The sequence below is a fragment of the Balaenoptera ricei genome, chromosome 13, assembly GCF_028023285.1.
Source record: "Balaenoptera ricei isolate mBalRic1 chromosome 13, mBalRic1.hap2, whole genome shotgun sequence".
In the NCBI taxonomy this organism is placed as follows: Eukaryota; Metazoa; Chordata; class Mammalia; order Artiodactyla; family Balaenopteridae; genus Balaenoptera; species Balaenoptera ricei.
The window spans coordinates 9,418,783-9,445,706 of NC_082651.1; the positions used below are offsets into that span (position 1 = coordinate 9,418,783).

General features: G+C 49.3%; 1 protein-coding gene across 3 annotated transcripts in view; it reads right to left on the minus strand.

The window, feature by feature from the left end:
• INPP4A (inositol polyphosphate-4-phosphatase type I A) overlaps window positions 1–21,511 on the minus strand; it is a 125,730-nt gene extending 104,219 nt beyond the window's left edge. For all 3 annotated transcript variants that reach the window (XM_059943396.1, XM_059943400.1, XM_059943401.1), the window contains exon 1: window positions 21,273–21,511. The gene's annotated coding sequence lies outside the window, so the exon portion shown is untranslated. The remainder of the gene's footprint in view (window positions 1–21,272) is intronic.
• Window positions 21,512–26,924: the final 5,413 nt, after the last annotated feature.

The window sequence follows — 26,924 nt, forward strand, 5'->3', positions numbered from 1 at the left end:
AGACGGAGAGGCCAAGTTCACAGAGTGGGGAACGGTAAACAGACCAGGGGGTAGGAGGGGTGTACGAGGCGTCCACGGTGAGTACACACAGGGTTGAGAGACAAGGATTAGAGAGAGGGAGATGGGAATAAGACTGTGGGTCCCCATCAGAAAGAATGCAGGAGGACACTGTCACCTGCTGCCACCCCAGTCGCCCCGTGAGTTTGGTGGCTGGTCTATCCCCGGGCTAGGCCTACCTGGCGTAACTTTGTAAGCGAGGGGCTTTGTGGACAGAAAGACCTGTGAGTCCTGCTCTGCCACTGACCACTGGGCGACCTCACTTCTCTGCGCCCCAGTTCTCTCACCTGCAAAATGGGAGGACAGACGCGTAGGATTCAGGACGTGTGAGAGGAAGCCGTGCACAGCAGCCAGCGCCCGGCAAGGCTCCAGGAGGGCGGGTGGCTCATGAAATCAGTGACAGGGGACGTGCGTCACCCCTCTTGAGCCGACGGGCCCTGGCGCACAGTGAGTGCTCAGTAAGGTCAGCGTAAGAAACCTAACAACACAAGGTCCCTTCCTGCGCAGCTGGCAGAGGAGGGAAGACTCGGCGAGGTGGGCAGGGGCCGGCCTGGGCCTGGAGCCAGGGAGTCAGAGGGAGACCAGAGCCCGGAGGCCAAGCAGCTGTCCACCTGAGGGCTGGGCAGAGGCCAGGCCTGCACCAGGAGGAGAAACCCCAGGCCCAGCCCGGGCTCAGTGTAGAGAGGGGTAGGAAGCAGGCCCACCCCCTGGGGAAGGAGGTAACCGGGCCTAGTCAGTTACCAGGGACCGGAAAGCCATCAAGTGCGGGACTTCGGGGACCCACGACCAGCCCCTGAGGGGACTTCAAGGACCTACGACAAGCAACTGAGGGGTCTTGGGGACCCACGGCCAGCCACCAAGGCGGGGGAGAAAAGGAAGGTGAGCTGAAGATACAGAACAGATTCGGGAACAGGGACCACCATGAATTTATTATTATTTTTTAATTAATTATTTATTTTTTATACAGCAGGCTCTTATTAGTTATCTTTTTATACATATTAGTATATATATGTCAATCCCAATCTTTCAATTCATCCCACTACCACCCCCCTCCCCCTGGACCACCATGAATTTTCATGTTATTTAGAGTATGTAAGTATAAATAAATATGTAATAGAGGCATATCTATTCATCTTCATATCAAAGGTGACTCCTCTCAGTCCACAATCGGGAAACGACCTTTTAGATGTCTGTCCTCTGGCTCCCCTCCCCCCAGGGCAGGAGTGGTATGTGTTGTCTGCTATTCTTTCCCTTTCACCCCCTTGACGTCCTGGCACAGGCAGGCATTCAATAAATGTTTGTCACATCAATGAGTCAATTATTTGCACAAATCCCAGTGCACTATTTCTTTCGGGTATTAACACAATCCATCCTTCATGTCACCTGGCCTTGCTCATGTGACTTCTCCTTGCTGGGACCAGGAACTCACACTGAATAAGGACCCCTCACACAGACCCTTGCTGGGCCGCCCTTGCTGGGCCATTTCACCCAGGTGATACCACCTGACCCACGGGCTGTTCTGTCCTCAATTCACAGATGAGGACAACAAGACTGGCCAGGGCCACCTGGCCACAGTGAAGCGAATTCACTCATCAACAAACGTGCCCCTAGCAAGGTGCAGCATAGGCCCTGATCCGAAGCTCTTACTTTTCCAAACCAGTGTAACACAGGAAGACGACAGGACTTATCTGTTCACTGAGTGCACGTCCAGCAAATGGCCCTCCTGCAGGTCCAGGAGAAGGACGAACCATGGCCGCCCAAGAGCCTCAGCCGTGCCAAGCCTGGGCTTCCCCATTCTGTCTGCTGTGTCAGGCAGTGCCGTCCTAACCAGGCTGCTGCGCCATGTGGGAGGTCAAATAATGCCCCCCACAAAGATGTCCACGTTCTAAGCCCTGCAACCTGTGAGTGTTATTTATATGGCACGGACTTTGCAGACGTGATTAAGTTGAGGATATTGAGGTAAGAAGCTATCCTGGAATACATGGTGGGCCCTGAATCCTCATAAATGTCCTGAGAAAAAGGATGCTAAGGAAGATTTCAGACGGAAGAGAAGAACCATGTGACAGAAGCAGAGGGAGGCACAGTCACAGAGAAGAAGCTACACAGCTGGCACTGGACGGAGGAGGGGGCCCTGAGCCAAGGAAAGTCGGCTACCATTCTGAACAAGGCAAGAAATGGATTCTCCTCTGCAGCTACCATGGCCCTGCTGATACCCTGATTCTGGCCCTGTGATGCTAATTTGGACTTCTAGCCTCTGGAACTGTAAGAGAAAGAAAGTTCTTTTGTGTTAAGCCGCCAAGTCCGTAAGAATTTGTGACAGCAGTCCTAGGAAACTGATACAGGGGACGAAGTGGGAAGTATGAGTGAAGCCACCAGAACAGTGCCCGGCCCACAGCAGGAATTCAAGAACCTCAATCAGTGAAGGACGGTTCCTGCCACCTCCCTGGACCACGAGCCAGTCCTTCAAGCTATGCAAAGAGCTACAGCCTTATGCTGCAATGACCCTGCTGACATTTAAAAACCTCCTTCACATATACTCTCTTGATTCTGTCTCAAGAGGGAGTTTCCAAGGCTGCCCAAACTCTTAGCTCATCCTACATAAAAATACAATTTTCCCACAGGCATTTGTCTTAAACACCCAGTACAATAACTCAGCTATTCCACGGGTGACCTTTGCTGACCTCTCACAGAGGACCTCAGGCACCAGTAAGCTGTGATCAGGGCCTCCTTACCTTGAATAAACGCAGCAGAAGCGCTCCTCTCAGCCACAGGCCCTGCAGCTGCCAAAGGAGGGGCTGGAGGTGGGCCCCCAATGTGGGTGGGGCCCGAGAGCCCTGCCTTCGAACCCAGGAGAAGGGCCAGCTGGGCCAGCAAAGGACGGGTGGTTAACATCTGGCCCTCTGTCCCCTTCTCTCCATCTCTTCAGCCCTGGCTCCGCGGCCCCGCTCTCGGTTTTCCTTCTTGAGGGGTGGGTCCCAGTGTTGAAACGCATGATGTGCAATAATCCCACTTCCCCTGGCGCTGGCAGCTGCCCTCCGGGCTCTGCACGGACGAGGCCCAGATCCTGGAGGAGCCTCTGCCCTCCCCCTGCCCCCGTTCAGGGGCCCCGCCACCCTGTCTCCAGCCTGCGCGAGATTTGAAGACCATCCCTCTCACAGGCCACAAGCAGCCCACCACAAAGGGCTCAAGGCGGCACCTCGAAACCTCAACAGTGTTTCAAAGAAAAAATGAACAGAAAGAGGAAGCCCACTGGCTTCCTGAGAGCAGCCCTCTGAGCTGTCTTCTTTGCACCCGTTCTTATCTGACCTTCTGCACGGGTGCAAGGGCTGGGCTCGCTCACGGGAGACATGTGCCCTGGGCTCCTGACAAGACACCACCAGGGCAGAAAGGGGACAGCGGCATGTTGGGACCGAGCCACGGCAGCAGGAGGCGCCACCTCAGTGCTCCTCGGCCTGGCAGACCCCAGGGGCTCAGGTCTAATGTCCGCGCGCCCCTCACTCCCCTCGGAGGCCTCGCAGCTTGGCCCCGTCCTGCGCGATCCCACCTGGGTCTTGTGCGCAGCCTCCCAGACGCACTCCTGTGACGGCTCTGAGGGGGTTATCGCCGCGTCCCGCTCCCTGGAGCACCCCCGGGCCGTGCGGCCACAGTGCCTCCCCTTGTGCCTGAAACCTCGTACAGGAGGGAACGTGAGCAGGTAGGTAGGTGTCAGCAGCCTCCGCCAGCCCACCTCCCGGGCCTGAAGGGGGGCCTCGCAGACACCCCTGCCCACACGCACCCACTCCAGTGACAAACTACCAGGGCTGCCTGGCAGACTTAGAAGCCGGTGACGACCATTCCACATGACTCCGAGACGTCCGTATGTACAGTGCCCGTGTCCAGATCGTTCCCTTCCCTTCCAGACACACAGCGTGATGGTGGGAGCGGCTGATACCCTGGGAGGGCACAGCCAGGACCAGCGTCAGCCAGACACCATCACAGCTGGAAATCGGCTCGATTCCCCAGGCGCTGTGCAGTCCTAGGCCCGGCTGTCAGAGACGTCCCTCCAGAACCTTCTGTAGCACCTGTTGCTCAGCCCTGCAGTGGGCCAGGCAGAGGAGTGCCCCTCAGAGCCACTGTTCTGTTTTGTTTTTTTTAATTTATTTATTTTCTTTTATTTATTTTTGGCTGAGTTGTGTCTTTGTTACTGCGCAAGGGCTTTCTCTAGTCGCGGCGAGAGGGGGCTACTCTTTGTTGTGGTACGTGGGCTTCTCATTGCGGTGGCTTCTCTTGTTGTGGAGCACGGGCTCTAGGCAAACGGGCTTCAGTAATTGTGGCTCGCAGGCTCTAGAGTGCAGGCTCAGTAGTTGTGGCGCAAGGGCTTAGCTGCTCTGCGGCATGTGGGATCTTCCCCGACCAGGGCTCGAACCCTCTCCCCTGCATTGGCAGGTGGATTCTTAACCACTGTGCCACCAGGGAAGCCCGGAGAGCCACTGTTCTTGAAGCTGAGGTCCAGGTGGCCTTGACAAGCCTCATTCAGGATGCTACAGACTCGTTTGAAAAGTCTGTGTGTGACTAGAAGGCGATAATTCTAAAAAGCATATCTTACAAATAATATCTAACCAAGAAATAGTTACAGGCCAGGTGAGAATTGGAGGAAATGCGGAGGAATGTTCAAACGTCATCTAAGCCCACGCTCTCCTTCCAGCCAGGGTGATACTCCATCCACCCCTCAGAAGAGGGTGGGGCAGCAACCACACTCGTGCCAAGCACGGGCTGGAAAGTGCCCACCACGCATCAAGAGAGCTCTGCTTACAGAATCTACAGTACAGCCTGGCAGGGTGACCCGGTACAGCTGGGCCAAACAAAGAGAAACTATGTTCCCACGTGCAGGGAGTACCAGGATACAGTCAGGGGATAAGGGGAGGGCCCAGCGAGCATGGAGCGCGACGGCACCAGTGCAATAAAAAGGTAAACATGAACATATTTACACATAAAACATACACACACTTGCTGGCTTGTACACAGAATACCTGGGGAAGAATACATGAGAAGCACGTGGCATTGGTGGCTCCAGGGAAGGGATCTGGGTGGCTGGGGGATGGGGCAGGAGGCAGACTTTATCACATATCCTGCTGAACCTTATAATTTCTGAACCATGGAAGTGAATGCCTGTTGTAAAACATAACACAGGATGTCATCCCATTTGTTAAATCAAGCTAAGAGCAGGCACGTTTCGAGGACTCGCACCAAGTGACATTACTGCAAGGATGGGGGACTTGAGGGGGCCCTACTCTGGGGAATGGAGGAGGGGGCCGTGCTGGTTTCTGGCAGTAACCCCCATCATCCCTCTAGCACCAGCACCCCTTGCTCTCTGCCTTCACTTCCCTCCTCCCCAACTGGGCGCCTTCGGCCGTGTCTTCCGCCGACTATGTCACTACAGTATATGGCACAGGGACATGTATGCTCCGAGTCCCAGAGCCCCAGAATCTTAGAGACCGAGCGTGCCTTAGCGGACGCAAGCCAAGCCCTGTTCCTGTAATCGCTCACTACCAAAGCCCCCTCCCCAGCCTCTGGCCAACGGGCTCAACCATGTTTCATGGCAGCTCACGCCCACTGCACAGAGACCCCACAAGGTCCCAGGGAGAGCGTGATGGTGGAGGACGGGGGGCCACCAAAGCTGCCGCTTGGCTGTTTTCATCGCAGGGAGAGGACCCTGAGACACGGTATCCACTTCTAGGAACACATGTCTCTGGGGCTCTGCATATCCCAGTGCCTCCTCTCCCTCACAGCCCAGTTTTCACAGGCGGTTTAGAATATACTTCCCTGGGGCTGGTTTCATTTCTGTCATTTCAGAGACACGGCTTCACTGCCACCACTGCACGATCTGGGGACATCCTGCCTGTGGCTGGGCACTTCGGCCACCCAGCATCAGGTCCGGGGCCGGGCAGGGCTCAGGGAGCTGTGGTGCCCACGCCTGCTGGTCCAGCCCTGAGCGGAGACCAGGAAGCCAATTTTGGCCCACAAACCTGATTAGTACACAGGGATGGTCAAAAGAACTACTGCAATCTAAGAAAGGGCCTCCTCAGACCATTTAGAAGACTACAGAGTTGCTTTTGTCATTTAAAATGATAATAATGATTCAATCAATCAACCAACCAACCAATAAGATACAAGCAAAACAGAATTTAAAAGTCTGATAAAGGACTTCCCTGGTGGTCCAGTGGGTAAGACTCCATGCTCCCAATGCAGGGGGCCAGGGTTCGATTCCTGGTCAGGGAACTAGATCCCACATGCATGCCGCAACTAAGAAGTCCGCGTGCTGCAACTAAAAGATCCTGCGTGCCGCAACTAAAGATCCCACGTGCTACAATGAAGAGCCGGCGCAGCCAAAATAAATAAATATTAAAAAAAAAAAAAAAACTCTGAAGAAACTCCGGTGTGGGATGAATGATGTCCCAAATCTTGAGCCGGCTCCACCCCTCCTGAGCCTCCTTCCTGACATGTTACCCCGTCCTGCCCACACTTCTCTCCTGAGCCCCCCAGCTCGAGCCACCACCCGCAGCCTTGACACAAAACTCATCTCTCCGTGAAGCCCTGTGATGCCTCGCGAGTCCCAGGAGAGGAGGAGGCCCCCCCCACTTCCTGTGCGCCCCATCCTCCCGGCTTCTCTAAAGTCCCTAGGATTCCACTCACAACCCTGTGCATGTGCAAACAGAATTCCTCTTTCAGGTTCATTAAATGTAGGAAGCAAACATCCAGGCTGACCAAGCCCTGAGGTGTGGTTCCGTCCTCCCAGAGGGGCAGAAGAGTCTTAGGTTCCAGCCAGCGGGGTGAGGGGGCGTGCGCTGAGGACACATCAGGTGCAGGGGGACAAGCTGACGGGCTTGGTTTCACCTTGAGAACTTACTGGGGCGACCACGGGCTCTGGTCTCACCTCCCTTTCTTAAGTTAGACTGAACCCCAACTTGACCTCCAGGTAACGGGCTATGTTCCCAGGAGAGCCTGAGGCTTTTCTTTCACTTCTGACAATGATGTAGTAGCTTTTTTCTTTCGTTCACTCCACAAACATTGATTACACACCGATTCTGTGCCAGGCACTGTAGGATGCTCTTGGGAACAGAAAGAAAACTGAGCTATTGTCCCTGCCCTGAAGGACGCTGATGTCTTAGGACACCCCAGATCTGCTGTGTTCACTGGGCATGTCCCTCGAGAACAATCTTTACACTGGTGAACACCATATGGGACATAACATCCTCATAAAACGCAGTAAAGCAGAAGTGCACCTCTTAAGCAATTCCTCCAGACCCTTAAGGAGTTACTGTTAAGGAACTACACACCAGGAAGGAGAGAGTAAGGGGACCTCCCGACAATGGGGCTCAGGGGATCCAGCCACTCAGCACTCCCCACACCAGCTCTTCAAGGTGCCCAGAGTAGATTATCTTACGTTGATGCTGTTTTTCCTCTTAGCTGCCCAGCACTCACCCGCCTCATCCGAACCACAGGTGCCTACACGCCGTTAAAGTGACCATGCCACCCACCCTCTCCCAGGCCACTCAACGTGGTGGGGGAGGGGTGGCAGAGAGACCCACACCAGGCAATCAGGGTGTCTAGTTCCCCAGCATTAAGGGTCAGTCCCTGACCAAGGACCATATCCTGCGCCCCCATGGATGCTCCCCTCACACTTCAGTGTCTCTGGGCCTGTGGTGCTGCTGTCTGGAACTCAGATGTTCCCCGAGTGCCACTATGTCCCTGGCAAGGGTTACCAGGCCGGGGGCCACACGACCTGTGCTGACAGCCACCGCCCACAGGCAGCAGTGCTTTCCAGGACTCCCGCCTCCTCTACCCTCCTCTCCCCCAGCCCACCCCGTGACAGCGCCTGCCCCTTCAAGAGTGGGAGACGAAACATGGAAATCAGAACCACCTGCCTCCAGCCGGGGCCTCACTTTCTGCATTCACATTGCATACTTAGGGTGTCTCAGCAGTCTTTGTTTCCTCTGAAAAACACATGCAGCATCTGGTCACCGGGGCACCTGTGCAACGGGAAGGCAAGTCGCAAATAACACAGGGACGGGCACACCCGTGACGGGAAGGAAAGGTAGTTCGATGAAGTTCGATGGTCACCTCCCGCAAGCAAAAAATTTCACCCACAAACATGAAAAAACAAATTATGTTTTTACTGAGAAAGAACCGGACAGCAAAACAATCTGGAAGATCAGCACCAGCTCAGGCAGCGACGATGCTGGGGTGAGAGCAAAGATGCCCAGTTCATCCACTGCCTGCGGAGCTGCCCCCGGGGAGAGAAGACAAGAAAGGGCCATGGGGCAGTCCTTGCCTTTTTAAAATGTGAAGTTAAAAGGTCTTTAGAGGCCAGGAAAAGCTGTTATTACACATGAGCCGATTTTCATCATTAGTTTTGGAAACACAAAAGGAAGTTCCTGATTTTAGGAGCAGGAATTCAGGGAGTGTTTCTGGTAAAGATTCTTGAATACGTGCACATCCAGACCCCTAGCCCCCAGGGATTCCACTCAACCAGAAAGCAATGCACGGCCCTTCCAGCAGCTCAACTTCCGGGGGCTACTGCCTACTTGCAGGGGGGTGGGGAGGGGGAGGGGTGCGTGGGCATGCACACGCACGCACAGTGAGCGTATGTACACGTGTGCAAGCGGCAGGCGTAAGTGCAGGCGTGAACGGCATATGCACGCCTGACTGGTGTGTGAGCACACGAGAGGTGTGAGGCGTGTGCTGCACACAGGCGTTGGGCTGGGGTGGGGGGAAGGTGACAGGAGCAGCTGGCCTGGCCAGCTTCACCCAGATGTGCAGCAGACAAACGCTATGCCCAGCGGCTGGTGGCACAGGGAGGGCCCCAGGCTCCTCCTATTCCTGGGTCTGCTGTCCGACCATCCGAGAGGCTTTGAGTGTAGGCACTGCTAGCACATATATCCTTCTTACAATGCAAATGCCTCAAAGAGCAGAACACAGTCAATTTCGCTGACACCTAAACTGGTTATGGGATCCCTTTCATCGGACAGAGAGCGAGGCACCTGGGATCACCCTTCTGAAAGGCAAAGCAGGATGAGGAGGGAAAGAGGCAGGAGAGATACAAGCAGACCCAGGTGTCTCTCAACTCAGCTGATGAGGCCGGCCCTCCCCCAACACTCTGGGGAGGGGGCATGTCCGTGGCAGGCTCAGGGCGAGGATGGCTCTGGAGAGAGAAGCTCTCCGCCTCTCCCAGGCCCTCCCACTCCAGGCCTCTTCCCACTCAGGGCATCTCGTCCACTGGCCCTCGCCTGGATCTCACACTCTGCCTGAAATCCCCACGCCGAGGCAGCCCTTGCCTTCTGAACACACCCCTGGGTCCAGAAACCCCAAGGGGGCTACTGGGGAAAAGCAACTCCAGTCTGCGAAGCTCAGCACTGGCCCTGAGAACTCAGATTAGACTTCTACCATTTCTGTTCTTTAAATGAGGAAATGAAGGCACAAAAGGATCAGTGACCTCTTTCAGGCTCGAGTATGAAGGCCCATGTGGAAGTGAGAAAGGTCTTAAGCCCTTGAGTTTTTAGTTAGATGCCCATGCCTAGTTTCCCCACAGAAATTTTGCAAACACTTTCCCAACAAGCACAAAAACTCATCTTTCAAAACAGATAACAACTTCCAAGCAAGACACAGCTAGTTGCCTCCAATGTCCATTGTTCCCTTCCCTCCTTAGGAACAGGCCCAGGACCCTGACTCGGTTGGCATGGGGTTGAGTGCCTCCCTGGCGTCTAGGTGTGGCCAGGGGTTCAGCTCTTGCCAACAAGACACAAGGACAGAGCTCGATGAGGAGTTCTCAGGAAGCTTGCTTTCCTGCGGCCTGGTGTCTGGAATGCCCACGAGCTCGGTGTACCTCTAGCCGCCGTCCTGGACGTGAGGCCTGGGCTTAGGGATGGTAGGGCACAAGCTCTGACTGCCCACCTACAGACCTCAGTAGATAAAGAGAAATAAATGCCTACCTTAACTAAGCCTCTTTTCCTTCAGATTTGTTCTGTTACACACAACCAGATGTTAATCCTAACAATTTTACCATTTCTCACTTAACCAATGGTGGAGAATGTCACCATCCTGGAATGCTGAGAGCTGGGGATAAGGAAGGATACTATTTTAGATCTAAGTTCATTAACAGTCCCATTTTCCCCGAAAGAGACCTCTAAACAAAGCATTCTCAAATTTACCCTGGGCTCCAGGCTAGGGTGAGTACATTCTCACAAGACCTTATAAGCGTAAGAAGATTCACTTCGTTATAGAGTTATTTCATGAAACAGTTCCTTCCTAACGCAGTCAACACTTATAACCCTAAAATAGCTAACCAACCCTATTTCCAGGCCTGCCCCAGTAGCAAGCTCAAAAAGACTTAATATACTGAATTCCTGTTTACTGCCCCAAACATTTAATAGCTTGGCTTGCATATTCAGTCCAGACAAATCTAGGTTATGAGGTAAAAATAGCCCCTTTTTATTCATTACAGTTAGTCCACTAAACTAGGTTCACAGTCTAAGCCATGGGCTGCTGGTTGCCATGACAAACACTGGTACAACCCTTAACAGTTTATGGAACAGCCAACCTATGGGTCTCTAACACTGGTCAGATCCTGTCATGCCCAGTTCCAAGGAATGATACAGTGATTTATGGCCCTGGAATTTGATCATGTCTCATCTAATCCTGTTTGAAATGAGTCACACCCACCACAGCTTAGAACACTCTTGGCCATAGAAGGGGCTGAGGCTTCGCTGGCTGCTGCGAGGAGGAACGAACCTGCACACTAGACAGTGTGACCTGATGCCCTGGGAGCACACAGGGTCACAGCCCGATCGGCAAGTCCCCAGTGCAAAAGGCTTATGTTGTCCCAGGTTAGGAACTGATGGAGATTAATTTTAAAACCTGGATCTTCTTAACCAAGATGGCGGTACTACTGTCACGGAAGCATTCTTTCTCTTTGAGCCCGTGAAACAGCCCTGCACAAGGCCCCTCACTGCTTCCCAATCCATCTGCTGGCTTTTCTTCTGTCTTTGACCAACAAGGTGAATACCTAGCTTGGTAAAGATATCTGACTAATTAAAGAATGATTAAGTAATTAAGTTGACTCAAAATGCAAAGATCTCCCTCCCTCTGCTGAAGTTATTCAAAATACCATAACAGTTCGAAGGCACCTATGATGACAATTACAAAACACGTGTCTTGAGAAATCACACGTAGAACACCAACTATTTCCAAGATTATTTTTGCTATCAAGTTAAGACAGGTTCCTGTTCTCATGGGCTCTACGGCGTTTCAAGAAGACACACAAATGAAGAATGTGACAACTTTCACCAGTGGCAGGATTCCTGAACTAGGACTCCTCTTGAAGGACAGTACTCATATAGTTGTATCCATCTGAAGCTCTTTCTTTTTTTCTTTTCAATCAGTTTATGCTTTGACCGATAACTTTAAGTCCATGCACCCTTTGTGTAAAAGGTCACGAATGGCTAATCAGAAATAAAATAGGTCAAAAACAGAGTAAAAAGGAGGTCAGAGAGAGGTAAGTGGAGAAGTCAGGGAAGGATGTCAAGCTGCCAGAGAGAATCCAGAGCTGAACCAGACAGTAACTGTGCATAAATTATCAAGGCAAAATATCAGAGAGTAGCGTGGTCTCCATCAGTCCACGGAGAATGACAAGGATTTGGGCTTCAACATAAAGTGCAGTTGTACTGGGGGACTTTCTGCAAAGAGCCTCAGAGTAGGGGTGTGGGGATGGGGCACAGGTGGAGGAGCCAGGGATGGCACCGGATGCTCTACTTGGACCAGGAAGAGTTTGGTCTGCATGGTACACAGGGAGCTTCCATCTCCACGGACACGTCCGGGGTCCTCCAGCATCTCTGACAAGAAGCTTCTCCATTCTGGAAAGCTGCTGCTGAATCACTACAGAGCGGAGGGAAAGTGGAAGAGCACAAGGCAGGAGGTGGACTTCCAAGGCCACAGACTCAAGAAGCACTTCCCTAAATAGAGTTTATGTATGTCTGTGTCTGAGCCTGAGGCCCACCAAACCAAGCACACACAAGACTTCGCCCATGCACTTCGCCCATGCAGGGATTGACCTTCACTAGATGAACAAGGAAGGAGAAGGTAAAATTCAGGCCCGACTTCCCCAAATCACCTGCAAGCCGGGGGTAAAACCCAAACGCGCCTTCCTCCTCCACCCCAGGTGGGCACTGTCGACCAGCAGGGTGTTTCCGCGAGGCCAACCCACTCACCCACCTCTCCTCTTCCAAACCAGAGCAGTAACAACGCGTGGAAGATTCTGGGGCACCTTGATGCTGCTTGGCACACGCTCCATCAATGATTCCATTTTACCGGCCATCTGATTAGCACCCAATTAGGCAATGTGATCTTGCTGTTTAACGTGTGTTTACGCAGAACACAGTCGAAGCAATAACTAAGAAACGTGAAAATACTTACCATTCCACTGCACACAATCACAAGTTTCTATGTGCTTTAGAAAAAAAAAAAGTGCCAGTAGAAGACAGCTGGGTCAGTGGCCACCTGACTAAACATTTATGAGCCCAGGCCCCTCCCACTTCCCTCTTCCCACTTCTGCCCACATCCTTCTCCTCTGACCTTTGCCGGCAGTCCCCTGCCTCTCAAAACCTCCTTCTTCTGCAGCATTTCCCTTCAGAGGTGCCCTGGGCAGGACTCAAGAGATGGGATGCACTCTAGCCTTTTGAATACACTTTTTAGAACAGGGGCACAGTAGGAAAAAGGGTAATCGAGACTGCAACGTCGAGAGGGGAGACGCCGGACCTCCTGCGAGACAGTACCTTCCCTGGACCGGCACTGGTCCAGAGCTGCAGTGCCCAGACCTCTCCTGCTTGTATCAATACCATTTAATCCACACAGCACCCGCCCCCATCCCCGTGAGCCAGGCACCTTCCGCATTTTACACATGAGAAAGCTGACTCAGGTTCTTGTCCAGCACTTTCTCTTCCCACAATCCAACTTGCCCCCCTCAAAAAACAGACACTGACACCCCGAAGCCATTACTGCGTATGCCTTGTGACACAAACCAGACTAACCCCAGCGTGAAACAATGCATATCACACCGTCCCAACGGCAGCCAAGGCGACGTAGGAGTTGTCCTGTCACTGCTCACAGGCAACAGCGGGGCCAGCCTCCAAACAAGCCAGACGCAGACACCTGTCTGCATCTGTCTCCACCTCTATCCCCTTTCCCCGCCCTCCCTCTGTAGGTCACCATATGCTGATCCGCCCTGTCAGAAGGATGGGTCAGGCGTCCAGAGTCAAATTTTAAACCTCTGAGAAGTCGACACACTCCCTGCCACAGCCTCCCCAGTCTCAGAGTGGCCAGGCTGAGCACCCCCAACATCACCAGGGGGATCTGGCCCAGGTGGTCAAACACCACAAACAATACACCAGAGTGAGGTCAGGAAGTTCAGGCCCCTCCCTGCTGTCCTCCTGGCTCCAGCTCCACTCCCCCGGCCCACACCACTACAAGGCCCTTCTCGTTTCCCATCAGTGGCTCTCCACCTGGAGTAAGCCATGCACCACTGCCCCCCGAGGCCCCCTCCCCGGCAAAAGACCCCGTGTCCGTACACGTCCAGCGGAGCCCCCTCCTCCCTGTGCTCGACCCTCGGATTTAATACTTTTTGAAAAAAACCCACAGGAAGAAACAATCACACCGTGACAATACCCACACACACGCCATGTGCAAATAACTACCTGTGGGATCAAAAAATGCTTACCCTCCCTGTAGGAAATATACTTGGATAGTTTCTATTTTATTTCAAAAACATTTTTAATGCTGGTTACAATCTCAAATTGATGTCACAAACCACTGCCGTCTGAAAACACTATTCTGGACCCTCCCCAGGCCCTCTCCCCCCGGCTGCTCTTCCTTCCTGGGCCATTGGCACCGATGCAGAGGCGCTCAGCGTGAGGCGGTCCCCATACATCATTTTTATGTATCAGGATGAACCTTGAAAGCCGTGCAAAGTCAAGAAAATCTAGAAACACCTCAGCTCTCTAGTTCCAGGAAAAGTCTGGAACAGTGGGCTACTCTGATCTCACGAATCACACCGTGAAGGTGGCTGTTTTACTTCACCCAAACGTGAAGGTGAGGCTGTGCCTCCGAAAGGGGACGATAAAGCAGGTCACACCCCGCTGCCATTATAAATAATCCCTGAGGCTGCCGTCCCTCCAGGCCGGTCCCTTCAGCATTCCCCAAGCCCCTACTAACGGCACTGCTCGCTATTTCTTCCTAATTGAGTGCGAAGTAGCAGCGCGTGCAAACCCCACACACCTGAGCACGCTTAGGGACCGGCTTAGGAAAGTGAGTCGGCAGGGCCCGCGCACTCCATCCCCGCTGGGCCAGAGTGAGAAGCTGGGGCCGGTGCTCCCAACGCGGCCCCCTTCAGTGACGAGTCCTGCAGGGAGGGCGTGGGCCCCGCTCAGAGGCGCTGGAGAGACTGCGGGCACGGGAGCTGGGACACTCAGCTGGGCCGATACACCGGGGCAGGGGGCCAAGGAGGGTAAAGCCGCCCACAGGCTCCTTAAACACTCTACACGCCCCTCGGCTGACGCTGTGGGCTGACCTCCCAACTCCTCCCTCCCGTCCGCCTATTCTGGGAACTGTCCTCTCTGGATTCAGGAAACACCAGCTCCATATGCAGCTGAGGAGTGGGGGGTGGTCTTGATTAGACTAAGAGAGCAATTCTCAAACTGGACCTTGCATCAGAATCACCTGGAAGGCTTGTTTCAAAACAGATCGCTGGGCCCCATCCCAGAGTTTCTGATTCAGTCGGTTGGTTGGGGCCTGAGACTGCATTTTGGACAAGTCTCAGGCGATGCTGATGCGGCTGGTCTGGGGACCACACTCGGAGGAGCACTTCTAAGTCAGCCGGCCCACAGCCCTCTCACAGCCTCCTGTTCTGGGTCCGGGGAGGCCACGTGATCCTCACTGCTGCCCAGACCGGAGGGAGGACAGGCAGAGGCTGTGGCTGGGGACTGGCTGGCGTGTCCCCTTCACGCGGTCCCGCTAACGCTAAGGACCATCTCATAACCGTGGGGAGGCTGACCCTGGGATGAAGCATCTAGGTCCTCGATGAAACTTCAAAACTGCTGCTAGAGTAGGACTCCAGTTCTGGGAGACAGTAAACGTCCTCATTGCTCACTTGGCAGCCAAAAGCACCCCAACTGACCCGCCCCATGATCCATAACCCCAGGGAGACTCCTGAACTGGGCATCCTCATTTCCTAACAGGACCTGTTCTCCCAGAAACACCCACCTGCCTAAATGCGTTTCTTTCACTCTCCCAGAATGTGCACACCAAGGTCATCCGTCTTCAAAGCTCTAATTCATGGGTTAGAGAATGCACCACTTGAAATGCAAGCAACACAGGACAGGGAAGGAAAGGAGTTCCACATCCTGGAGTGAGTGAGTTTTATCAGACAGCTACTGTAACAGCCGCTGATGCCAGCCATTCAAGGGCACTGATGGAGGCGTGGGGCAGGGAGCAGGGAGGGAGGCCGGGGGTTTCAGGAGACCTCAGAGTCCTGCCTGCAAGTGTACGAGAAGGGGTGCTGCAGGGGCTCGAGGTCAGGAGAATGACTAGGTGTCTGAGGGACAGGCTCTGAGGAAGGGAGCTGAGGCGAGCTGGTCGCTTGGCCCCTCCAGTGGTCCCCTCCCCTCCTCCTGGAGGCCAGAGGACACCCGTCTGTTCTCCTGACCCCATTCCAGAAAATGGACACCTCCTCTTTATCCCCAGAGCATGCCCCTCCCCCACCAGATACTGCCTGCTTCTGAGACCCTCCAGGTGACCCCCACTGAGCAGACCGCACACAGAAAGGCCTGCAGCGTCTCAGCTGTCCCAGGTCAGCGGCTGCGGGCAGACAGGAAGGGCCAACTGGGCTAGCTGGCAGGCCCGTGACAGGGCACAAGCAAGGTATGTAGAGAGAGGATACAAGCACACAGCACCCAGGGGCCCTGGGTTCCCATTTCCCAGCTGGGTTATGACAAAAGGGATGGTTAAGAGATTAAACCCAACGAGAAGAGGCTGCACTAGTTCCACGCGGTCTCCCACACGTGCTTTCCATATAAACTCATCCTAAGGTACGTTCCCTGGGTGCTCAGCAGGCATCAGGCACCATTGCACGCACCTGATGTGTATTAACTCATTCAAGCCCCCAGCGAAGCCTCTGGGTTTGCTGCTGCCATCAGCCCAGTTTTGCGGGTGAGAAAACTGGGCACAGAAAGATGAAGCCACTCGCCCGAAGTCACACAGCCAGTTGGAGGCTCGTAGGAAGTTTGGCTGCAGAGTCCTCAATAGCTCCAGGAATAAAATAGATGGTTTTGAGAGATGTGTCTGCTCACCAAGCAGGACTGAGTAAAAAAGTCCTTTACTGATACAGAAATTGTTGATACTGGGGACTCCAGGTAACTGATTTTCACGCCCACACTGACACATAAAGTAAAGCATTCATTTCAAAATCCTGTGAAGGAAGCTATGTAATTTCGTGGAGACGGCACTAGATCCAGACAGACCCGGGTCTGAATCCCGGTTCAACCACTTACAATCACTCCCAGGTGGTGCCTTAATGATGCCTCGCCTCAGCCTCCCCCTCAACACCACTGGCCTTCTCCCGGGAACTTGCTGAGAATGCATATGGACGCTTGGCCCAGGGCCTGGAACATAGGGGTGCTCAGAATATGTTAGTTTCCTTCTCCTTTAGGATGAAAAACGCATCACCCTTAAAGGAGACATCAAACACTGCCGAGAATAAAGTCCGAAGTTATAGTACCTTCCACAGCCCAGCAAGATAACCTAATAAGAAAAAATGGTCAAAGGATATGAACAGGCTATTCACAGAAGCTAAAATATAAACTAGCAAAAAAAGGTTTTCAATATTTTTGGTAATTTGGGAAATGTAATTTAAAAAGTAATGTCTTCTTTATCCATTAGATTGGCAAAAATTAACAAGATTTATGCTCTTCAGTTCAGTGTTGGCCAAATTAAAGGGAAAAAGGCAATTTCACACACTGATGAAAGCAAAGAGTGATAAAGCTTCTTGGAAGTGGCGGGGGGTGGGGCAATGTGGCAAAGCTATCCATTTCCTATTACTCTTTAACCCAGAAATTCTACTTCTAGGGATCTAGGAGACTGAAATATTTGTGTTGACAGTGATGTGGTTCCCAGATTCCCCACTATTTTTAGAGTAGAATATTGGAAACAACCTAAAAGTCCATTAATAAAGGACAGTTAAGTAAATAACAGTACACCCACACTCTGGAATACAGACCAAACTTTTCATGTCAGTGCATATAGATCCCCAGGACATAGCATTAAAGTTAAAAAGTAAATCAGAGAAAATTTTGTATGATGTGTCTCCATTTATGTTTACAATGAGAACGCTTGTCCACTGAAAAGGCCTAGAAGCAGCAAGGAGCACACCTAGCACCCAGATCATTCTCCACTACAATGAACTTGGACTCTCTGGAGAAATGGCTGATTCCAGGGCTGGAAAGTACAAGCTGAGTCTTAGAGGTTTTGTGCCAGAAAGTAAAGAAGTCCTCAGAGAATGATGAGAACACATCAAAAGGACAGGAGGGCCAGCTGGAAGAGGCTCCTGCAGGCCAAGTCTGGGACAATTTAAGCAGAAAAATGGATAATGAGCATAACAAACTATAAGCTGTTGCATAAAGCAGGAATTCATTCATGAGTGTAGAGACATAAACCAAAGAGTAAATGAGGGAGAAAGTAAAGTTCCTCCTTTTAGTACAATTCCAACTGATAAGCGTAGAAAGAAACATGGAATTAGAAAATCACCATCTGTCAACTATCATAACTGATCTGGGTAAGAATCATCAATGGATTCTTAAACTAGTGGGTGAAAGTATGAGGAGTAACAGTATATTTACACAGTCTCAAGTGATCTTCCTATGAGATACATATTAATGACAAAGGGAAAAATGGTAACTTTCTGTGAGGGAATCTGACAGACAGGATCTTAATGAAGTGATGACAGGACCAGTGAATGGGACTAATCAACAGCATATGCCGCCCACTGTGAGACACGCTAAGACGGCTGCAGCACCGCCCCGTGCCACACCTGCCAAAAGTGCATAATATGAATCTAAGCAGGAGGAAACCACGGGCAAACCCAAGTGGAGGGACATTATCCAAAACACAGGCAGTTGTCTTCAAAAATGTCAATGTCAAAGCCATGAAATACAAAGACAGATTCAGGAACTGTTCCGGATTAAAGGAGACTAAAGAGACAGGATGGTTTAAGGCACCACAGAATCTTGGATTTCCTTTTGCTCTAAAGTGGCCTACTGGCAAGATCTGAAAAAGACCTGTAGATTAAATAATAGTGTTGCATCAACATTTAATTTCCTGATTTTTAATAATCATGCTGTTGTTTTGTAAGAGAATGTCCTTGTTTTTATGAAATACACAATAAAGTATTTAGCAGTAAAAGCGTATCAAGTCTGCAACTTAACATTAAACATTTCAGAGAAAAGTAATCACACACACACACACACACACACACACACACACACACACACAAATATGAGAGAGGATAAACCAAATGTCAACATTTGGAGAATCTGGGTAAAGGATATCTTGGAACTCTTTAGATTATTCTTTCAACTTTTCAGTGAATCTGAAATAATATATTTAAAAAAAATTTTTTAAGAGAGCAAGGTATGCATATGCATAGAAAAATACAGGTAAATTCCTGGGGATTAAGTTCACAATGGTATTTTCCTTAAAAGTACAGAGAGACAAAATGAAGCAGGCCTACCCTGGTGTTAATACTGGTCTCCCTAGAATATGCTGTCCTCACAGAGCTTCTGTTCCAGGACGCTGGAAAAAGCTGTTTTGAAGGATCTCTCAAGACTAGCTCATTAACCAAGTTCCACAGAAGCAGCAACAACATAATCAAGGCTTCTTCACTGCAAATCTGTGCTATTTTTCCCTCAGTGAAAGCCACAGCATCCTGACACTGTGCGTAGCTGATGATGCTACAGGGCCCTTCTTGGAATACATAATCTCTAAAGAAGTTTTTCATTAAGAAACCAGGATAAAACAGTCTTGGTCCAAAGTCTCCCCCTCTACTGTGTCTTACTGGATTCTTGAAATGTTAAGCCATGGGATGGGGGTTGGGATCAGTTTGTCCCACATCCTTTCGGTTCCATTCCTTTGGTGCACTTGCAGATTTGCTGGCTGGGGAGATTGCTCCCAGGCAGGCAGCTGGCTAACGGGGCTTGAACGGTCAATAGTTCTATCATACACAACCTGTCTCTCTAGAGCTTTACAGCTTACAACCTCTTATGTATATTATTTGATTTCATCCTTCCCTTAATTTTTTTTTTACTTACTAATGGCATTAAGTCTAACAGCAATACAACAAAATATCCAGTTTCCAAAAACAATGAGTTATAATGTCTACCCTTGACTTTGCGTCTAGCTGGGAGGCAGGACTTGCACCTGAGCAGATAAACACTCTGAGACAGCATAAGCCTAATGAAAAATAGTTGGATAAGTAAAGTAGCTAGTGGAACTAGTACAACTAATTCTACCACTGAGCTCAGTAGAAATACAGCCCTCCTTTCTCTTTGTATTCTTCCAGCATTTATTCCTTTAAACCCTGTCTTCAGGGCAAACCCTCCCTGTAAATGTAACTCTGGCTTGTTGTTACAGAGGCTTGTTTGCAAGACACCACAGGGAACCAGGCCTTGTGGGCTCCGTTTGCACGCAACGCCGCCCCCCCACCCCGCCCCCGGACAGCATCGCGGTCTCCTGACACCAGCCCTCCAACACAACAACCACACTGACCTTCCCACACAGGCACCATCATCTCAACTTTCTTCAAAGAAACCAGTGAACTGATTCTTCCAGAAGTAAACATTTCAGCAAAGAACCCCCCCAAACAAAGGCCCTAGCCTAAATCCAAAGACAAAAATTCCTGTTAAAGAAAGCCTGTTTTCAATCAAAGAAAAATTAGGCTTAATTCTAGGACAATCGATAGCTAGTCTATGTGCACTTACCAATGCCAACAGCATCTAGATTCCAAAACAAACTCAACAAAGTAGGTTCTGTTCTCACCTTCCAGAAATGAGAAAATTGAGAACCAGAGTTAGCAACTGGCAGATTCGAGATTCGCATCCAAGTCAGCCTGTTCCGTCTCCAACCCCACGGCCCACAGTCCACCCCATCCACTGTGAACAGAGATGAATCAGGCAGAATTTCACTGCAACATTCAAACTGCCACCGCACCTCCTACTCCCTCGGTTTAGATGCCCCTTTAAGGGGCAGGTGGCAAATCAAATTCGACTCTTCAGCAGCCTCTCAACACAAAACCCATTCAGTGGCAAAGCAAAAAGACAAGAAGATGGGCTTTACAACCGCCTATACTTTTTCCTTATCCAGAGGAATATTTTTTCATGATCTGTCATTAGGGATGAAGTCGGGGCAGGAGGAATACATGATTATGTAATGTCAGAGGGCAGGCAACAAGGGGAGGGAGAGCCGAGCCCATCACCGCTCCCTTCGCCCACAAAGACGTAAATTAACCGTTGACGTTTTGAGTGTTTCAATCTCCTGTGGCCTACACATTCATGACTGGCTTTTCAGGAGACGGTCACAAACCCCTGCAGATTTCCCAGGCCTCAATTCATTGATTAGCAAAGCCATAAAGAAAGAAAATATCAAAAGCAAAGATGCCAGAACTGTTGTCGGGGACGGTGGGCCGGCAGAAAAAGGAAGAGTTTGGGAGAATGGGGACCTACACCGAGATGTATGTTTATTTTTACCCGGTTCTGTTTACACCCGAAACACCCCGAGGCCTCAGCGTCTGGAGTCACTAGATCCAGCCCTGGAGACGCACCAAGCAGGCGCCGCGACCTGACCTCGGGGGCGCCACGTCCCGCATCCCGGCTCCCCGCCGCCCGCTGCCCTCAGCCCGAGGCGGCCCGAGGCGTCATCCTGCTAGTGGTCGTCGGGGTCTGATCATTCTCCAAAGACGCCACCGCCAGGGAACCGCTAGGCTGTACGATTTCCATGACAACCGCCGGCGCCTTCCGCGTCCGGCGCGCCGGGTGTCGGGATGCGCGCCGCGCCCCGCAGCTCCCCGCTCCGCCCGGGGAGCATCCCGGTCCCCGGCGGCTCGCGGCCGCCGCGTCGCCCCCGGCCCGGCCCGGCCCACCTACCTGGCGCGGCCCGGCCCGCGGCGCCCGCGCCCTGCCGCCCCGCCGTCCTCGGTCCCGCCGGGCCGCGCGCCCGAGTCCCGCAGCAGCAACGCCGCCGCTGGGTCGCAAAGTCGTGGGCTGCGGCCGGGTTCCAGGTGCTTGTCCTCTTGTCCGGGTCCGCGGCGCCCACCCCAGCCGCGAACCTGCCGCCAGCACTGCAGCGCGAAACCCGCCGCCGAGGCTGCCGCTGCTGCTGCTGCCGCCGCCGCCGCTGCTCAGGAGGCCACGCCGGCCCCGCCCGGGCCCCGCCCCCTCGCCGCGCACGCGCGCTCCACGAGCCTCGGTCTGGGCCGCCCCCACCCGGCCGGTCCTCCTCCGCGGCTGCTGACGTTGATTTCTCTCGGCTTCCTGCAAAACCCGCTCTCAGCTGTGATCGAATCGCCTGCAAGGAGTTCTTGAACTTCTGCACTTTAATTGGACGATGGCATTTTCGCCCTCACAAATACTGAGGCTTGGAGGCCCTGACGCATCCCTGAGGAAGAAGACTCCTGAAGAGTCGCGACCCGGGAACCGCTCCGGCTGTTTGCCCTCCGGTGAGCGCGCTCCCCGGGTGCGGACTACGCAGTACATTGGCGAAGTTTAGGAAACTGAACATTCAGCCCAGAAACAAGCAAAATTAAAATCATACTTTGAAGAAACAGATGAGCAAGAAGACAGGGACTGCTAACATCCTTCCAGATTGTTCTGGCATATTGTATAAATATACATTTATAGACTCTCACCAAATATCAGCTCCTTACACCTCCCAAAGTTCTATTTTTCCATGGGGGGGGCGGGGGCGGGGGGATGTGAAATAGAAGAGTCAGAAGTTTTGGAAGAAAAATTCCACTTTAATATGACTTTAAACCTTAATATTTCTGCTTGAGCAAGGGTAATACTGGACTGAATATAAACATTAATCTTCATCTTTAAATTTTGTCAGAAAAAAAATTCTTGAATGAAAACTAATTTAATTCGATAAACCAGAACACTTCTCAGTTGGAGCTCACATCCCTCAGGTATAAAAACAAACATTTATAAATTACTTTAAAAAGAAAAGATTAACCTGTAAGAAATGAAAATTAAACAAAAATTCTCTAATATTTAGAATTAGAGCTGAGCTTCCGCATGTCACCAAAAACCAAACGCAGACAACAGTCTGGAATAAAAATAAGTAAATACGAAACTTTTTAAAGTTTAACTTATTTTCTGACTTTTTTTATTTCTCTTTTGAAAAGTAATTTACTAACAAAAAGCTTTCTATTATTTCTTCAGATAAATAGAAAGAAATATTGACAGAACTTTAACCCTAGTGTAAAATTAAATCCAAAATATCAAACAAACTTGTGGAAATGCAAAAATAATTTTATACCTTATTTTCTAAAATTAGGGTGACCAATATACCTGGTTTAGCTGGGACAACCCCAGTTTACATCTTTTACCCAGCAAAATTATTAACAGGTCCCCTTTCATTCTCAAAAGTGTTCAGACAATACATTTTATGGCCATGATAACTTTAATCAAGCCAAGAGAGTTTTTAAATCACTGGCTTTAAAAAAAAGTAACAAATTTAAATTCACAAACATTTAAAAATAGACATCAAAGTTCAACAATTCATTCATTTAGCATAGTAACAAACACTGAATGAGAATCAGGCTTCCAATAACATTTGTCACTTGACTGTTGTGTAACTCAGGTTAATCTTATAAAGATCAATTACAATTTCAGTGCAGCAAGGAACGGGGCCCCAATTTCACTGTAGAATGGACATTATCAAGAGAAAAAGGAGCCAAGTTTGTTGGTAAATATGGTACTATGCATTCCCTAAGCATCACAACATGATAGAAGAAAGTATCCTAGAAGTGTGCTTGTGGGAAAATATCCCCATCCTTCAGAAACTCTCAGCATGTGGTACCCAAACAACAGCATTAATATCCTCTCAGAACTTGCTAGAAATGCAAGTTCCCAGGCTCCATGCCAGACCTGCTGAATCAGAAACTCTGAAAGCGGGGCCAAGCAAGCTGTGTTTTAACAAGCCCTCCAGGGATTCTGATAACCATGTAGACCTAGATTGTTTATGTACAATAAGTAAGCTGACTTAGATCATCTATATATGATAATTCAGAGCTAAGCAGTGCTGTTTTGTGGACTAGAACGAACCTACATGAGAATTTCTTTGGGGGCCATTAAACATAATATATTTACATGGGTTTTCACTGGAGAATATATGTAGCCTGGAAAACTAACAGCCCTGCTGCCATAGTAGCTGTGAAAACCAGTGGCCTCGCAAAAAAGGAGGCGCAAAAAAGCATTTGGAGTGCCTCCTAACGCCCTATTGCCAGGGAGTTTTCACTATGTGACTGGCCTGGCAGCTTAATGGAGAAGCTCCATTCTCAGGGCTTGTCTTTAACTGACCTGACTCAGTGCTTATTTGGTGCAGTTGGCCCTATCCACAGAGCATTTGGTGAAAGCAATCAGCAGCAATTATTTAACAGGGCAACTGCCTAAGGTGCTGATACCAGGTGGAGCTAGCAAGAGACTCACCAATTAACTTAAAAGGAAAGAATGGGGGAACTCTGGAAAGACCTGACATATTTCTTGGAATCCAAAAGGACACACATGTGTACAACTATGCACATGTCCAGGAAAGACTTAAGAAGGCCATAATTTCTCACTTCTGGCTGGCCTTGAGGCTTTGAGCAAGCAAGAAATGAAGGCTCAGGCGGAGTTGTAAATTGCCTGCCCGAACACTGAAGACATGCCTCAACATACACACAGAGCCCCTTCATAAAGACATATTGAGGGCTTCCCTGGTGGCACAGTGGTTAAGAATCTGCCTGCTAATGCAGGGGACACGGGTTCAAGCCCTGGTCTGGGAAGATCCCACATGCCACAGAGCAACTAAGCCCGTGTGCCACAACTACTGAGCCCGTGTGCCTAGAGCCGGTGCTCCACAACAAGAGAAGCCACTGCAATGAGAAGTCCACGCACTGCAACGAAGAGTAGCCCCTGCTCACCGCAACTAGAGAAAGCCCATGCACAGCAACAAAGACCCAACACAGCCAAAAATAAATAAATAAATATTTTTTTAAAAAAAGAAGACATATTGGTCCCAGCATTTGAGACTATCTTTGTATAATAATTAGCCAATTTACACAAAGAATATCAATAAAAAGATAGGAATTACGCTAACCAAGCAAGGACTTCAGTGGCTACAAATGACACAGAATACAGGCTTTATAGAATTATCCCAAGAGAGCCACTAAACAAACAAAAGGCCCTCTTCCCTTTCCCTGGGGTAGAGGGAAATTTGATTTCCAGAATTGCCACATTATGTAATTTAAAATGTCCACTTTCAAATAAAAAGTTTCAACATAAAGAAACAGTAAAGGACAGAGGCTAAAAAGGTAGTCAATAGAATGTCTGTGAGAAAACACAAATGTTAGACTTACTAGACAAAGACTTTAAATCAGTTATCATAAACATGTTCAAAGGACCAAAGGAAACCACGTATCAAAAGCTAAAGGAAAGTATGATAGCAACAAAAAGGGAATATCAAAAAGAGATAGGAATTATAAAAAAAGAACCAAACATAAATCCTATATTTAAAAGGTATAATAACTGAAATGAAAAATCTGTTAGAGGGGTATAACAGCAGGATTGGGCTGGCAGAAGAAAGAATTACATTTGAAAATAGGTCAATTGATATAGCCTAGTCTGAGGAACATAAAGAAAAAAGAATAAAGAAACATGAACAGAGCCTCAGAGATCTGTGGGACACCATCTACTATATCAACATACACATGATGGAAGTCCCAGATGGAGAGGAGAGAGAAAGGTACAGAAAGAATATTTGAAGAAATAATGGCTAAAAATTCCCCAGTATGATGAAAAACACTAATTTACACATCCAAGAAGTTCAATAAACTCCAACTAGCATAAACTCAAGTAGATTCACCCTAGACACAGCATCATCAAACTATCAAAAGCCAAAGATAAAAAAAAACAAAAACAAAAAACAAAGGCCAAAGATGGAAGGAATCTTGAAAGCACCAAGAGAGAAGCAACTCGTCAAGTACAAGGGATCCTCAACAAAATTAACAGCTGTTTTCTCATCAGAAGTCATGGAAAGGGACTTCCCTGGTTGCACTGTGGTTAAGAATCTGCCTGCCAATGCACGGGACACAGGTTCGAGCCCAGGTCCAGGAAGATCCCACATGCTGCAGAGCAACTAAGCCCATGTACCACAACTACTGAGCCCAAGCTCTGGAGCCTGCAAGCTACAACTACTGAAGCCTGTGTGCCTACAGCCTGTGCTCTGCAACAAGAGAAGCCACTGCAATGAGAAGCCTGCGCACTGCAATGAGAAGCCTGTGCCCCACAACGAAGAGCAGCCCCCACTCACCGCAACTAGAGAAAGCCTGAACACAGCAATGAAGACCCAACACAGCCAAAAATAAATAAATAGATAAATTTATTAAAAAAAAAGAAATCATGGAGGTCAGAAGGAAGTAAAATAACATAATAAAAGTGCTGAAAGGAAAAGGCTGTAAACCTAGAGTTCTATATTCAGCAAAACTCTCTTTCAAAAATGAAGGAGAAATAAGATATTCTCAAATAAACAAAAACTGAGAGAATTCACTGCTAGCAGACCCATCCTATAAGAAATAATAAAGGCAATCCTTCAGGCTCAAATGAAAGGACACTAAAGAATAACTCAAATTCACACAAATAAATAAAAACTAAAGGTAAATACAAAGGTAAAAATCAGTTTGAAATGCTTTTCTTCTCTCTGATTTAAAAGACATCTGCATAAAACAATCAATATAAATCTGTGTTGATGGGCTCATAATATAAAAAGGATACAATGTGTATAATAATAATAGCACAAAGGAGTGGGAGAAAACAGCTTAATTGGGGTGAAGTTTGTATATACCACTGAAATTAAGTTGGTATTAATACAAACTAGATTGATTTAAGTTAATTAAGATGATAATTTAATTCCCAGGACAAACACTAACCGCAGATATACACAGATATAGATATAAATATAAACATTAAAAGAAAGAAGGGAATTAAAATATCAGTAGTATACTAAAACATACATATTTACCAGAAAAGAAGCAGTAATAGAGGAAGAGAGGAACAAAAAGGATATAAAATATGTGGAAAACAAAGAGCAAAATGGCAGATATAAGTCCTACCTTATCACAAGTTATATTAAATATAAATAAATTAAATGCTCCAATTAAAAGGCAGAGATTGGCAGATGGATTTTTTTTTAAAAAAGAAGAACATGACCAAACTATGTGCTGTCTACAGAAACAAACTTAAAATTTAAAGGTACAAATAGGTCAATGGTAAAATGATGGACAAAAGTATACCATAGAAACAGTAAACAACAGAGGGCTACTGTGGTTATACTAATATCAGACAAAACAAACTTTGAAACAAAAAAACTATTACTACAGACAAAGAGGGACATTTTCTAAGAGGGTCAGTTCATCAGGAAGATATAATAAAGACAATGCATCCAAAAAAGAGACCCAAATTACAGGAGACAACACGGACAGAATTTAAGTAAGAGGTGAACAATGTAATAGTAATAGTTAAAGATGTCAATACTCTACTTTA